Genomic DNA, 16,278 nt, shown 5'->3' with positions numbered 1-16,278 from the left:
AGATTGGTTTAAAGAAAACAAGATATTTTAATAATATTGAATTTCTATAATGCATAAACAAGGTTTATCTCTCCATTTCATTAATTTTAATTATTCATTATTAATTTTTCACTTTCATTATTTTCTCTCAGCTAATTTACAGTTTTTAGTTTAGAGGTCTTATACATCTTTCATTAAATTTAAGATTTCATTAAAGATTTTTTCCATAGTTCTGTCAGTTTTTGTTTAATGACTTTTCAAAGGACATCTATCAAAATTTAATGAATAGTGCAGTGAATCCATCATACTTTATTAGTTCATTATGAGCATTTATTTTATGCTATTTTATATTAGAGTACACAACAAGACCAGATGTCCATCAGACATGCTCAGTTATTAGTGTTTCTACTGGCTTTCTAATATCTCCTTCTTTTAAAAATGATTGGGAAATATCAGAAAGGGAGACAGAACATGAGAGACTCCTAACTCTGGGAAAGGAACTAGGGGTGGTGGAAGGGGAGGTGGGTGGGGCTTGGGGTGATGGGCACTGAGGGGGGCACTTGATGGGATGAGCACTGGGTGTTATTCTATATGTTGGGAAATTAAACACCAATAAAAATAAATTTATAAAAAAAGACATACTTATATAAAAAAAATCTCCTTCTTTTTCACCCATAGATAGCTTATAGAAGTTCCTCCCCATACCCCACCTATAAAGTAATCTCTCTGAGTCTACTTAGCAATAATATTAGTTTGCTGAGGAAAAAGTAAAATTATTAAGTAAATAATTTTGATTTTATAATCACATAAAGAAAATAGAATAGTAAAGGTGTGTGGGCTTTGTGACTTTTTTGTTCCTTGTAGAGTACTTGTGTTTTGTTTGCTATAATGCTCATCTCCATAGATAACATATATACACAACATAATATAGTATAATATGTAAAATATATATGCATATTATTACACATGAAGAGGTTGTAATTATATAACCATTGTTATTTACATGAGTGAAAAATAAAACCAAAATTACATTTTTCAAAACAGTTATTTCTTAAGAAGAGTAACAGTAATATCAAAAGAAAGAAAAATAGAACAGATGTTAATGTACTCATACCAGGATGGGCATCCTTAATATGCCATTTAAAAAAATCTGTCTTGGGATCTCTGGGTGCCTCAGTGGTTTAGCGCCTGCCTTTGGCCCAGGGCATGATCCTGGAGCCCCAGGATCGAGTCCCACATCGGGCTCTCTGCCTGGAGCCTGCTTCTCCCTCTGCCTGTGTCTCTGCCTCTCTCTCCCTCTCCCTCTCTCTCTCTCTCAGGAATAAATAAATAAAATCTTTTAAAAAAATCTGTAGAGCTATTCATCAGATTCTAGAGAATATTCACAGTTTCAGTAACATAAAAATAATGTATTTTCTCATTTATCTGCTCAGTGTGAAACTAGAGGTCGGTTACAGTAATTGGTAGGAAACCAAACTTCAGTGCACATTACAGTTGACAATGGGTCATCTTAATTTTCACGTCTTAACATAAGAACTTATTTTAGGAACATTAAAAAATGTCTCCAGCTCAATTTAAGAAAAGTGTAGAGAATTTAACTGGATCTTCTTCCCTAGAATTATGGTGATCTACAGTAAAGTAGCCCTGTACTTGGAGGCAGAACCCAAATCTGAAAACTCCACAAGGAGGATGAGTGCATTAGGTAGAGCCCCAAAGAACACTGTGTGTTCATGTACCCTCCTTACTAATCAGGCCAGAAGGTGGCAAATGAGAGTTTTATTTAGTACAGTTTTTGGTATTATGGAATACCTTAATTTATCATCTGTCTACCTCCCCTGGATCCCTCTTGTGTGTTTACACCACAGCCTCTTCATGTTACCTGTTCACACCTCATACTACAACATTCTTCAGAGGATTGTTCTTGGACCCATAGGCTTAGAGTTTCCCTGAAACACCTTAGTGTCATAGTCCCTGGGGACGTCTATAGCCAATGACTGAGGGAAGATAGGGTAAAAAGTCTGATTCTTTGCCTGCAGGGGGAAAATACACTGCAGTCTTCAATCTTCAGAGCTGCCCATAGGATCAGACTGAGTCTAGCATGGTACCTGAATTGCACTCTTGCTTAGTTTCTTACTTCTCCCTACTGGATGTCTCCTACTCCCTTACCTGTTCCTCCTGGGAGCATCTCCTAAGAATTCATTTGTATACAAATACTTGTCTAAGCATCTGATTCCGGGAAAACTGACCCTAGATAATGGGTCTACTTCTCTAATGCTTTCCATTCAAGGGTCCAAAAATTAAAATAAAATTGTTAACACCATACAGGGCATTAATTGGGAAGTAACTGAAAAATTCATGGTGTTGGAAAAGAGCAATAATCTTTAGTTATGACTGTCTGCATTGACCATAGTCTGACCATAGTCAGACCAATGGTCTGAGGACCAATTAAGAAGTAGGAAAAAGAGAAGAGAATGGGAGGACAGATAATAAAATAGAGGAGGAATTCAGGCTATGATTCAATAAACAACTTTTTAACATCAGCAATATGTCAGACTTTCTTCTAGTCATAAGAAATGTGATTCCTGACTATGGATTTTATATTTTAGTTGGAAAAGAAAGAACAACAAAACTGTTGTTGAGGGAAAAAGGAGGTATTTTGTTCTTGGTGGGAGCCTGTTTCTTACAATGCTGCTTGTTGCTTGGTCTTCCAAGAACACAGTTTATGCTTTTACTCTTAATTAAATGCAATATGAAGGCTGACTATTCTTGATCCCATCAAGGTTTAGATCCAACTCAACCACAACATAAACAACCAAACCACATTCTAAATTTTTACTTCTTACACTCCCATTGAAATACCACTTCTATAGAAACAATAGACACCAGTCTGCTTTCTCTTTTCCTCATTTGTAAAGCTAACCTCAATCACTTGCCATTTTGTATATTCTCCTTCCTAGAGTTGTTTGCAGATTAATTTTTTTCTAAAAATATTTGTGCTATGTAGAAGGGATTGCAGGAATCATTGGCTCTTTCACTGGCTCTTTCACTAAATCTGCACCCTTTTCTTCACTCCCAATTTCATAGCATATGCTCATAGCACATGATTTCATGTGATGTTAGTTTGCCAGCCAAAAGATCTCCTCTACTGACATTTCATAGAAATCTGTTTCTCAGAGGTGATTACATCAGTACCTGGTCTTTAATAATAATAAAAGATCAAATTTGCCTTAAAAATGTTGCAAATATACATTAAACAATTTTAAACACTTAACATATAAATGTGAAATTGTATGGTAATTTTCTGATGTAGGCCAATGGCTTTTCTTTGATGAGTGTCCATAATTAGAGTTATATTTTTTATCATATCACAATGTATTTACCATAAATTCCAGTTTCACATTTTTAAAATGAAAAAAAGCTAAATGAATTTGTGAAGCAGAGTTTAAGAATTCCTTTCATTAAAAAAATTATTTATTCACAAGAGATACATGGAGAGAGACAGAGACATAGGCAGAGGGAGAAACAGGCTCCCTGCGGGGACTTCAGTGTGGTGCTTGATCATAGGACCCCAGGATCACAACCTGAGCTGAAGGCAGATGCTTAACCACTGAGCAATCCAGATGCCCAATTCCTTTAATTTTTGTAAATTCTTTTTGCCCTTATCTATTCCAATTTAATTTTCTTATGACTAGCAGTTATTGGGTCTGTGAAAAACTTTCAATTTATTGTTTGTAGGCACAACAAAACTCTTTTTACTTTCATATTTGCATACTATTTTATTTCAGTTGTTTTTTAACTTTGCATACTATTTAATTAAATTACATAATAGAGTAACAAGTCCAACTTGTTGGTTTGGGAACCAACAATTAAATAATGGTGAAATAATTTTTTGGTCTTACTAGGGATTACCCAGGGAAATAAGTGATCCATGGGAATCCGTTTCCTTTACAGAAGGAATTGAGAAGTTTAGCTATTTTGGAAAATTGCTTATATGGAGATCTTTCTTATCTACAGAATATGCCCCTGCCTTTGGAAAATAGAGATCAATAGCACTAGGGATTGGTGGATAGAAGGAAGTGGAGCAGAACTTCTAGGTATAACATCCTCTCAGAAAAAGTGAATAATTACTGGGAGCACTCCAGGTTAAACATCCAAAAAACCAAAGTTGTTCCAGTTGTCATGATCACACTCCAGTTCAACATACATATGAATCTTTTTTTTTTTAAGATTTTATATATTTATTCATGAGAGACAGAGATTGAGAGAGAGGCAGAGACACAGACAGAGACAGAAGCCGACTCCATGCAGGGAGCCCGATGTGGGACTCAATCCTGGGTCTCCAGGATCAGGCCCTGGGCTGAAGGTGGCGCTAAACCAATGAGCCACCAGGGCTGCCCACATATGAATCTAACACTATTGTTTATAAGTTTTTTGACATCGTCTCAGAGGAAGACTTATCTTTATATTTTGAGATTAAATCTCTAGTAGGAAGTTTCTTCTCCAGTTTTCTTAAATCTTGCTAATAGGGAGTTATGCATTGTCTTCATTGTCTTTCTTGGGTTCTTTTGTTAATTTCTAATTATTCTTATCATTATAGCACATTAAATCCCTAAGCATCTACCCTGAAAGGTTTTTATCAGCTATCCTTTATGAAAAGCGCTGTGATAGAATGAGAACATTAAGTGACTCTGTGTGTGTTAGGGGGTAGGTAATGAGAAAGGAAATCTAGAAAAGAGCCTCAAAAAGATGGAAAACTTGAAGCATAATTTTCTCTTTCCTAATTTTCTTGAGTGCTAACTCCCCAGCCATTTGGTCTATATGCCAGCCAATGAGCTACTAGATGAAGACTGATGACTTTTAGATAGTTCAGATTTCAAACTTCTATCATGGAGAATATCCAATCAAATAAAAGTGAAACAAGTCACAGTGATAGGTTAAAAAAAAATATCTGTAATTTTGATGAAAAAATAAATTTCTCCAACAAATAATCTGATTTAAAATGGGCAGAAGACATGAACAGACATGTCTCCAAAAAAGACATATAGATGGCCAACAGACACAGGAAAAGATGCTCAACATCACTCATTATCAAGAAAATGCAAATTAGAACTACAATGAGATATCACCTCACACCTGTTGGAATGGCTAAAATAAAAAACACAAGAAACAACGGGTGTTGGGAAGGATGTGGATAAAAAGGAAGACTTGTGCACTGTTGATGGGGCTACAAACTGATATAGCCACTGCGGAAAACAGTATGGAGGTTCCTCAAAGAGTTAAAAATAGATCTACCCAATGAACCAGCAATTACACCACTGGATATTTATGTGAATAATACAAAAGCTGAATTCAAAGGAATATATGTGCACCCCTATGTTTTTACTAGCATTACTTATAAGAACCAAGATATGGAAGCAGGTCAAATATCTGTTGATAGATGAATGGATAAAGAAGATGTGCTATTTATATATATATAAATATTTATATATACATATGAAATAATGAAATATTGCCATTTGCAACAACATGGATGGATCTGGAGAATGTAATGCCAAGCAAAATAAGTCAGTCAGAGAAAGAAAAATACCATAGGATTTCACTCATATGTGGAATTTAAGAAACAAAACAAATGAGCAAAGGGAAAAAGACAGAGAAAGCCACACTAAGAAATAGACTCTTAAGTATAGAGAACAGTTATCAGAGGGAAGGTCAGTGAGTGTATGGGTGAAATAGGTGATGGAGACTAAGGAATGTGCTTGTGATGTGCACCAGGAGTCACTTGTAACAGGTGGAATTGTTGAATCATGGTATTGTACAGTTGAAGCCAATATAACACTGTTGACTAACTGGAATTTTAAAAGAAACTTTAAAATTAAAAAATAATTTCTCCATTAAAACTTTATTCAATGTTTTTTAAGTTGTCAATATGGTATGTACACCATTTATAACCTGAAATGCCTGGATTATCTATCATTGCTACTAGATATAAAAATTGCTGTAGTTTTTTTCTTTTCATCAACTTACTATTTTGACATGTAAAGAAGAGTCATTTTGTAAAATTCTAAAGTTTTACAAAGGTAAGAAATAGTGAAATAATAACAACATTTGTCTTCTGTCAGGAAGTATTGACACAGTATTACTATAACAAAATTGGTTTGTGTTCTGAAGTGTGTCTCATAGATAAATCAGATTTTAGATTTTTTAAGATGATCTAAATTGTTCTTTTTATATTAATGCCTATAAAAACATCAGGGCATATAAGGATGGAAAAAAGATTCTATGAAGTAGGCATAAAATTTGGATAGAAACCATGAAATTCCCTGAACACTCATTCTCCATATTTGACATTGACACAAGGTCATTTTCAAAGTATAATGTGGCATATTTCATATTTCATTACTGTCTAAATTATGGACTTCTTGGGCAAACAAAGCCCTTTGTAAATGGCAGCGAAATGTCTGTTTACTCTCTTTGCAAGATTCTATCCAGAGAATTTAGGAAAGAAAGGGTGCAGTATGCGGATGAAAGCATAAGAATTTATATAGCAAATTCATGTAATGGAGAAGAGCCCAGAATAATTAAAATATTGGCAGCAAAATCTCTTAGCAGTGAAAGTAGACTATAGTCTACTAGTCAACAATTTCTGACCTTGGAAATCTATTTCACTTCTTGCTTTTTATCTATGCCCATCAACCACATGCCAGAATCAAACACCTAGTGCCATATGTCTAATCAAACAAGCATAACAATAGGGCATGAAAATGCAGACAAGGATGCCTTTTATGTTTTTAACAGCTTTATTTTTATATTAAGAAAAAAATGTCATAAGCGAAATGTGACTTAATTTAATTGACTTTTAAATTGTTTAACTGAGAAATAGTAATATTCCAACTCATTTTCTTTCAAATTGATAGCAGAAAATTAAAATTCAACTCACATTTATTAAAATACATATAAGATTCATAGCATGTTCCAGGCAGAATGAAGTAACGCAGATGAATAGTAGGGAGTAAGTAGTATTCACTGTATGCTCACTGGCTGTTGCAGCCTTGTGGGTTTGGGATACTGGAAGAGCTACTATCCTAAGAGATGAGGCTGGCAGGACAAGTAGGGGTTAGTTGAAGAAGACCTTGAATGGGATGCTTAGCAATATTGTCTCTGTTTTATAGTGTTATAAGTAAGGACGGAGATACTGCCTAAGGTTTTTAATGAGGGAAATGAGGCACTTAGGGAGATTCAGTTAGATTCAACCTTTCAAAAGAGGATCCCTGGGTGGCTCTAGTGGTTTAGCTCCTGCCTTCTGCCCAGGAGTTGACCCTGGAGTCCTGGGATCGAGTCCCACATCGGGCTCCCTGCATGGAGCCTGCTTCTCCCTCTGCCTGTGTCTCCCTCTGTCTCCCCCTGTGTCTCTCATGAATAAAAAATAAAATCTTAAAAAAAAATAAAAGAGTAGTTATATATAAAACACTTCATTCCATTCACATTGTGGTGGCTTAAGGAAGGGAGAAAGAGTAAAGAAGAAAGAGACAGCTCTGGAGCCCCGGGAATAGAAGGGAAGGGAAAAGAAATGGGTAGGAAATATCATAAAGGGAGACAGAACATAAAGACTCCTAACTCTGGGAAATGAACTAGGGGTGGTGGAAGGGGAGGAGGGCAGGGGGTGGGGGTGAATGGGTGACGGGCACTGAGGGGGGGACTCGACAGGATGAGCACTGGGTGTTATTCTGTATGTTGGCAAATTGAACACCAATAAAAAATAAATTTATTATTAAAAAAAAAAGAAAAGGAATGCCTAACCCATAAAAGAAGAAGAAGAAGAAGAAGAAGAAGAAGAAGAAGAAGAAGAAGAAGAAGAAGAAGAAGAAGAAGAAAGAGACAAGGCATAAGGAGAGAATCCAGAGAAGTAGGAAAAAGGAAAACATTGTAAGGAAAGAAAAAAAAGTGAGAAAAAGATTAAATAGGAATGTAAGTAAATTTTGAGTTGAGAATTAAGTGCAGGGTATAATCTACTGTTTCTTGAAGATGTCAGTTCTGAGAACTCACTCATCATTTCCTAAAACTAGAGGTTACACTGGTTGCCTACAGACTGTAAGCACCTAAAGGCTTAGAATTATTTTACTTTCTTTTTATTTATCTATTTTTAACTTATCTACTCATTTTAAAATTTATTTTCATACATTTTAAACATATTTTATGTTTGAGTGTCTTTATGAGGCTATGCCATTCTATGATTCACCATTCCCTATTTTCTTATATCTGTGTTTATATCCCTGCCTCATGTCTATAGATGACTAAGTTTGTGGTTCCAACTAGAAGACCCATACTAAAGACTTTATTACTGAAAATTGGTAAAAGTATTTGCATTTAAGCATACCATAAAGTAAAAAAATAATAATATTAAAGCATACATGTTCAGAAATTTTGGGAGATATATGCTCCCATCCAATATTTCCAAAGAAAATAGTGGGCTCCTTGGAGAAATATATCAGATGTTCTCAAAGTGCCTGGCATGCTGTATCAGCAAACATTAAAAGAGAATCTGCTATAAATATTCAACCTCTGTGATGTTTACATATACTCTGTTGTATCACTTTAGGCAGGAATTATTTGGTCCAATCCCAATTTTGTTAATTTCTTTTTGCCTTGCTTCAAAACTAGTATATTTCTTTTCTGCTTCTTTTTTATTTTTTGGAAAAAAAAAGAGATAGGAATCAATTAGGCATTATTGAGTGGCACAGTATAGGATATTCTTCTGGTTTTGTCATGCTTGCTATTCCATAAACAATAGCTCTGCTGTTGGTCCCATTATAGTTAAATATATTGCCAACTATATTGGTCTCCCACTTATTTTCATTCAGATCTATGCCAAACATCTATAGTTATTTTCTTCTAAATGTTAAGGGCATATAATTCCTCCACTCTTACCAGGAAGAGTGCATGTATTTTCCATGTGAGTTTAAGGTAGAAAAGGACATATGTAATTATGATGGTTCTGTATGTTACTATTGAGTAGGGCATTTCAAACATCTAAGGTCCAAAAATGTTATAAAATTTTATACTAATAAAAAAGGTGGATTTTATTGTACATGAATAATGCTTTAATAAGAAAATATTTTTGTAAAGTATAAGCTATAAGGTAACTGGATAAACAATGGCCTAGAACAGATACATTTATATCTGCTTCTACTTCAAATCCTATCAAAATAAAGGTAAAGAAACAAATGAAAAAATATAAATCCGTAAGAACAAAGTGATCAGGAGTAGAAAACCAATTAATTAAGTAGAAAACCAATTAATAAATACCAACAAATTTAGAATAACAGAAATGAAAAAGAAGGACCTCAATCCTTTTATAATTTTTTTAAAATTCAATTTGCCAACATATAGTATAATACCCAGTGCTCATCCCATCAAGCGCCCTCCTTAGTGCCCTTCACCTAGTCACCCCATCCTCCCATTCTCCTCCCCTTCCACAACTCTTTTTATGTTTCCCAGAGTTAGGAGTCTCTCATGATTTGTCTTCCTCTCTAATTTTTCCCCACTCAATTTCCTTCCTTTCCCTTATAATCTCTTTCACTCTTTCTTATATTCCATATATGAGTGAAACCATATGATGATTGTCCTTCTTTGATTGACTTATTTCATTCAGCATAATATCCTCCAGTTCCATGTACGTCAAAGCAAACGGTGGGTATTTGTCCTTTCTGATGGCTGAGTAATATTTCATTGTATATATAGACCACATCTTCTTTATCTATTCATCTGTCGAAGGACGTTGTGGCTCCTTCCACAGTTTGGCTATTGTGAACATTGCTACTATGAATATTGGGGTGCAGGTGTCCCAGCGTTTCACTATATTTATATATTTGGAGTAAATGCCTAGTAGTGCAATTGCTGGATCATAGGATAGCTCTATTTTTAACTTCCTGAGGAACCTCCACACAGTTTTCCAGAGTGGCTGCACCAGTTTTAATTCCCACCAATAGTGAAAGAGGGTTCCCCTTTCTCTACATCCTTTCCAACATTTGTTGTTTCCTGACTTGTTAATTTTCACCATTCTCACTGGCGTAAGGTGGTATCTCATTGTGGTTTTGATTTGTATTTCCCTGATGACAAGTGATGTGGAGCATTTTATCATGTGTTTGTTGGCCATGTGTATGTCTTTGGTGAAATTTCTGTTCATGTCTTCTGCATATTTCATGACCAGATTGAGAAGAACCTCAATCCTAAATGCCTACAAAGGTAGGTACAAAAAAGTAGTCAATTATAGGCCATCAAATAATCACAAAAGTTCTCAGAAATGGTCTTCGATACTTCAAATGGATGACCAGAGTACAGAGCTAAAAATAGGGTGATTACATCATGCCAAAAAGGACAGCCTGGCTTTGAAGATTGGTGAGAATGACAACTCAAACTTGGTTAAAGATTGCCTTCTTATTTTACTAATAGATTAGTAAGCAAGCTTTACCATTATAATCTCAAAACAAAGATAAAAAGGCATTTCCTGACTGTCAATGACTTTGAATTTCCATCACAAAGGTACTGTAATAAAATGGCTTCATGTGCAAGAAATCCACAGGTTGGAAGGTTCTGAAGCCACCGATGTTATACCATTATAAAGGGCAATAGAGGAACACCTGGGTGGCTCAGTGGTTGAGCATCTGCCTTTGGCTCAGTTTGTGATCCCAGAGTCCCTGGATTGAGTTCTGCATCGGGTTTTCTGTATGGATCCTGCTTCTCCTCCCTCTTCCTATGTCTCTAGCTCTCTCTCTCTCTCTCTCTCTCTCTCTCTGTGTCTCTCATGAATAAATAAATAAAATCTTTAAAAAAGGGGTAATAGACCCCATTATTCTTCAAAGATCTGCTTAGCACCTTGTGATATTTATTATTATTATTATTATTATTATTATTATTATTATGTAACTTCTAAGCCCAAAGTGGGGCTTGAAATCATGACCCTGAGATCAAGAGTTGGATGCTCTACTGACATGGCCAGCCAGGCACTCTTGTGGTGTTAATTTTAAGTATCAATTTGACTGGGCTAAGGGTTATGCAGTATAACATTATTTCTCAATGTTTATGAGGGTGTCATCAGAAGAGATTAGCATTTGAATTTGAGCAAAGAAGATCAGATTCACTGATGCAAGTGGGCGTAATTCAATCCACTGAGGGCCTGAAAAGAACAAAAAGGCAGAGGAAGAACACATCATTCTTTTTGCTGAGCTGGGACATCCATAACCTCTTGCCATGGACATTAAGCACACCTGGTTCTTGGGCATTTGGACTCAGACTGAATTATACCACCAGCTTTCCTGGTTTTCTAGCTAGAAGATGGCACCTTTAGGACTTCTTGGCTTTCTTAATCACATGAGCAAATTCCTATAATAAATCCTCTCTCTCTTTCTCTTTCTCTCTCCTGTTGGTTCTCCTATTCCAATAACTTTGACAGATACATCCACTATGAATAAATCTTTTCCATGCTCATAGTTGTATCCTGTTGAGTTCTGTAAAGACCTATTACAGGTCTAGCCATGGCCCAATTCAAGGTGTAAGGCTGATCTCCAGGGGCAGTTAGACCGCCAGATAGCTCAGTGACTCCTCAAAGGTTTGCTTAGCACCCTATGGTGTTTCTTTGTTTGTTTAGTATTAAATAAACTCTAAGTCCAAAGTAGGGCTTGAAATCATGACGCTAAGATTAACAGTTGAAGGCTCTACCAACATGGCCAGCCAGGCACCCCTGTGGTGTTAATTGTATGTGTCACCTTGAATGGGGGATAGAGCAATGAGCAAATTTAAAAAAAATACTCTGGGGGTGCTTCAGTGGTTAAATATCCAACTCTTGATTTTGGCTCAGGTCATGATCTCAGGGTCATGGGATCGAGCCCCGAGTTGGGCTTCAGGCTGGGTATGCAGCCTACTTAAGGTTCTCTCTCCCTTTCTTTCCTTCTTCCTCTGCAGCTCTCCCTCGTTGCCCTGCCCCATTCACATGCTTGTTCTTTCTCTCTCTCTCACAGGAAAAAAAAAAAAGTAGGACTTAAAGTCAGATAAAAAAATAGACTTAGAAAAAATTACAGAGAACAGAAGTGTGTGTATGTACACAAAAATATATTTATAGATAGATATATTAGATGGAACCATATAAAACTGCTATTTTTGTAGATAAAATGATCAAATAGCAGCAATTTCATACAGCTCAACAAGATTGTAAATATAGATCTTGGTATGTATTTTATACTCTCTAAAAGATCAATAAAGATATGTATCTATAAAGTAATAATAAGATTTCATAAACACAGGAGAAATAAAATAATAAAAGTCTTTGGAAATTAAAAATTACACTGGAAAATTTTTTAAAAATAGAAATATTGCAAGATAAAGTTGGAGATTCTTCCTATAAGTAAGGAAAAAATAATTGAAAACCATAAGACATAAAATATAAGAAAATTAGAGGGCCATTATTGACCTTATATGCTATTAATAGAAGTTTCAAAAAAAAAAAAGAGAGAAAGAAGAAAAAGAGCATAGTTTAGGGAGGGGGATACAGGGGAGCATATCAAAGAAATAATTCCTGGCAATTTTATGGAAACAAAGGATATAATTCTGTTTATTAAAAGGATGCTTAGGGAAGGTATACCAATGCAAAATTTTTGAACATGAGGAAAAGGAAAAGATGCTAAAAATATTCTAGGAGGAAAGAATAGTAACAATTAAATATGGTCATCCAATTATATGAGGATATTGGTTATCTTAGTGACAACATGAGAAGTTGGAAAAAAATGGACAATGCTTTTTGTAATGCAGAGTAAAAAAATTTTCAAGCAGTAATTCTCTCCTGGCTAACTGAGTGAAAGAAATAATTTTCATACTTGCAAAGAATAAAAATATTTAACCTCCTACCTATGCACTTACCTCAGGAATATACTGGAGGATGAATCTCACTAAAATAAGGTTGAAAGATGACAACATGGGAAAATCAGGCCCTGACCTAGGAGGGAAGTGAAAAGAATTCCCAGAACAAAAGCAATGGGAATGCAGCTGTGCTCTGATCAGGTAAGCAACTTTCTAGGGGCAAGAGGAGGCAGGGCTCTGTCAGAAGTTTCCAGTATGAAATAGAAATGATAGCAATCTAGTACATCTTAACCATTTACAAAATGAGTTTGAGAGGCTGTTGAGTGGTCAGAGATAATTACTTATAGGTTTATTAAACAAATGACAAAATGAGGCAACTATTAACAAAAAGTTGTATGAGTAAGTAAAATTAGACATTATTAGGTTCAGCAATGACCAATGCTTGCATTTAAAAATAATATAAATAGTGAATATTGATATAACTCCAAAATTAACACATAAATGACCTTTGTTGGGGAAAGAAAACAATGAATGAGGGAAATTGTAAGAGAGCTAAATCTCAGTTACCAATTAAGAAGTCAAAAGATAATATCTAGTTAGTATTCATAGTAGCCTAATATTTTAAAAAGTTTTGTTTGTTTATTTGAGTGAACAGGGGGAGGAGCAGAGGGAGAGGGGACAAGCAGACCTCACTGAGTGGTGAACCCAATGTGGGGGCTCAATCCCAGGACCCCAAGATCATGACCTGATCCAAAATCAAGAGTCAGATGCATAACTAACTGAGCCACTTAGATACCTCCTAGTAGCTTAATTTTTAATAGCCAGATGTCCATCAATAGTTGAATGGATAAGGAAATAATAATTATCCTATCAATGGAATACTACTTAGCTATGAAAAGAATGAACGGTTGGTACATGTTCAGTATGAGTGAATATCAAAATAATTCTACTGAAAAAAAATAATAAAAAAAATAATAAAATAATAATAAAAAAAAAAGGGATTCCTGGGTGGCGCAGCGGTTTGGCCCCTGCCTTTGGCCCAGGGCGCGATCCTGGAGACCCAGGATCGAATCCCACATCGGGGTCCCAGTGCATGGAGCCTGCTTCTCCCTCTGCCTATGTCTCTGCGCCTCTCTCTCTCTCTCTCTGTGACTATCATAAATAAAAATAAATAAATAAAAAATAAAAAGAATAATTCTACTGAATGAAAAAAGCCAGATTATAAAAGTACATACTATATGATTCAATTTGTGTAAAACTAGAAATAAACTAATCTGTAGTGACAGAAAACAGACAAATGGTTGCCTGGGGATGAGGAGGCAGGAGGTATGGAGGGAAGGATGATTTTAAATGGGCGTGAAGATACCTTTGGGAGTGATGGGAATATTTGTTACCTTGATTATGGTGATCTTTTCATGAGTGTGTACGTGTGTGTTAAAAGTCATCAAATTATAAACTTTAAAAATATTGAGTTTATCATGCATCAATTACATCTTAATAGAACTGCAAAAAATTTTTAAATTGCAATATTGATGAAATAAATATTAATTAAAACCATTTATTTTAGAAGTAGAAAAATATAAACAGTGGAGGACAACCTGTGATAAGCAGGATGAGAAAAGAAGTAGATATTGTTGGTTCTTAATGTAAGCCTGATAGTAAAATTTGATTTTTTAAACCATGTATACTCATTATTTTCAGGAAATTTAATGAAATCTTAGGTCCATTTTGAAAGATACACATACTCCACATATTTGCTCACACATACTCATGAGGCTTTCCCCAAAGTAGACAAGAATGTGTATATGAGAGGTTGACTTTTGTGTTTAGTGTTTGTTGCTGAATGAATATTTAGAAAATGGATGGCAAGTGCTCACTTTTACTCTCCTGAAAGTGGAGGTCTAGAAAGAGAATCCTCCACTTGCCTTCTAAGACTATTTGATTATATTTCTCTAGATTTCCACTGAACTGCAAAGATAATATTGGTAAAATTGATAAGAGAAATTTGGGAGAATTAGACAAATCAATCTGATTCACCTTTAGTCTCAAACCAATTTTCCAAAAATAGGAAGAATTTTTGTCTGAGTTTTCCAGTGGCCAGTTACTATAGGTGTGGAACCCTCCTATAGTGCAAGTTGCCTGTCAATATATGGGATGAATTGGCTACTATGTTCTCAGTATGTCCACATAATCAGATGACATGAGTTGAAGGTAGAGATTTCAGAAAAAAAAATAATGTTTTCATAATGAAAATTTATTAAATAAGTCAGAGTAAATATATGAACAAATGTACTATCACCAATACTCAATTCTATGGCCTAATCAATAGTTAGAACATAGCATGTAAGTGAGGGAAGTAAAGCTCAGCTAAGGCTTATGCAGGTGATATTCCTCTCACACTGTCCATTCAACTTTGTGCCACAAATCTTCTTGGATTGCTAGGACTGTGAGCTGAGACATATATAAGAGAGTTCTTTACAAACAATCAAATTGGTATAGTGGTAACTTATCATTAATTATGCTTTGGCTCTGTAACATATCTGCCATGGCATCTTGCAATGAATATTCAGAATGGTACACTCTATAGTAACTTTAAAGAACTTCTAAAACTTGGCCATAATCTTGACCATTGTAGCATCACCTCTGCATCTGATTTTGATAATAGAATTTATCAACATCCTATTAAGAATGTAAATGCTTTGTTAAGTAACTCTATTAGATGAGCCTTCCTCATGTGGAAACTCTTAAAGGCTATTTTAAATAACAAAGAAGATCAGCCACCTGGACTTGATGACTTTATTGCTTTATAAGAACAGACTGTGCTCCTTTCAAAGTCATCAGAACAGGGGTGGAAAACCCTGCCTGTCTTACAAATACTTCTTAATGAGTTCACAAGTTCTTTTTTGTTGTTGTTGTTTTTGCCTCTCTTTTTCTCCTAATTAGTACAAAACTGCACAACTCAATGTTTCATCACCCAAATCTTTTTTCAAGACACTTTGGTTCTTTGCTTAAAATTGAAGGGACCTATATTCCTAGTCTGTTTGCTCTAAAACAAAAGAAATTTATGGTTTATAAACAAAAGAAATTAATTTATCAGTTTTAAAGGCTAGGATGTTTAAGATCAAGGCACTGGAACAGATGCGGTGTCTGGTGAAAGGCCACTTTCTAGTTCATAGAGGGTGCCTTTTTCTTTGCGGTCCATACATGGTGTAAGGAATACAGAGAGCTTTCTGGGATCCCTTTTTTAAAAGCACTAAGCCCATTCATAAGTGCTCCTCCCTCATTATCATATCACCTCCTAACCCCCCCTCCCCCCCTTAACACCATTACTTCAGGGGTTAGGATTTCAATTTATGAATTGTGGGGGACACAAATATTCAGACCATAGTACTGCCTGAAAAAACAACAAAAACCTAGGACAAAGAAAAATTAGAACATCAAACAGTGTGT

The sequence above is a fragment of the Nyctereutes procyonoides genome, unplaced genomic scaffold (assembly GCF_905146905.1).
Source record: "Nyctereutes procyonoides isolate TBG_1078 unplaced genomic scaffold, NYPRO_anot_genome, whole genome shotgun sequence".
Classification (NCBI taxonomy): Eukaryota; Metazoa; Chordata; class Mammalia; order Carnivora; family Canidae; genus Nyctereutes; species Nyctereutes procyonoides.
Note: the sequence above shows the minus strand (reverse complement) of the source record.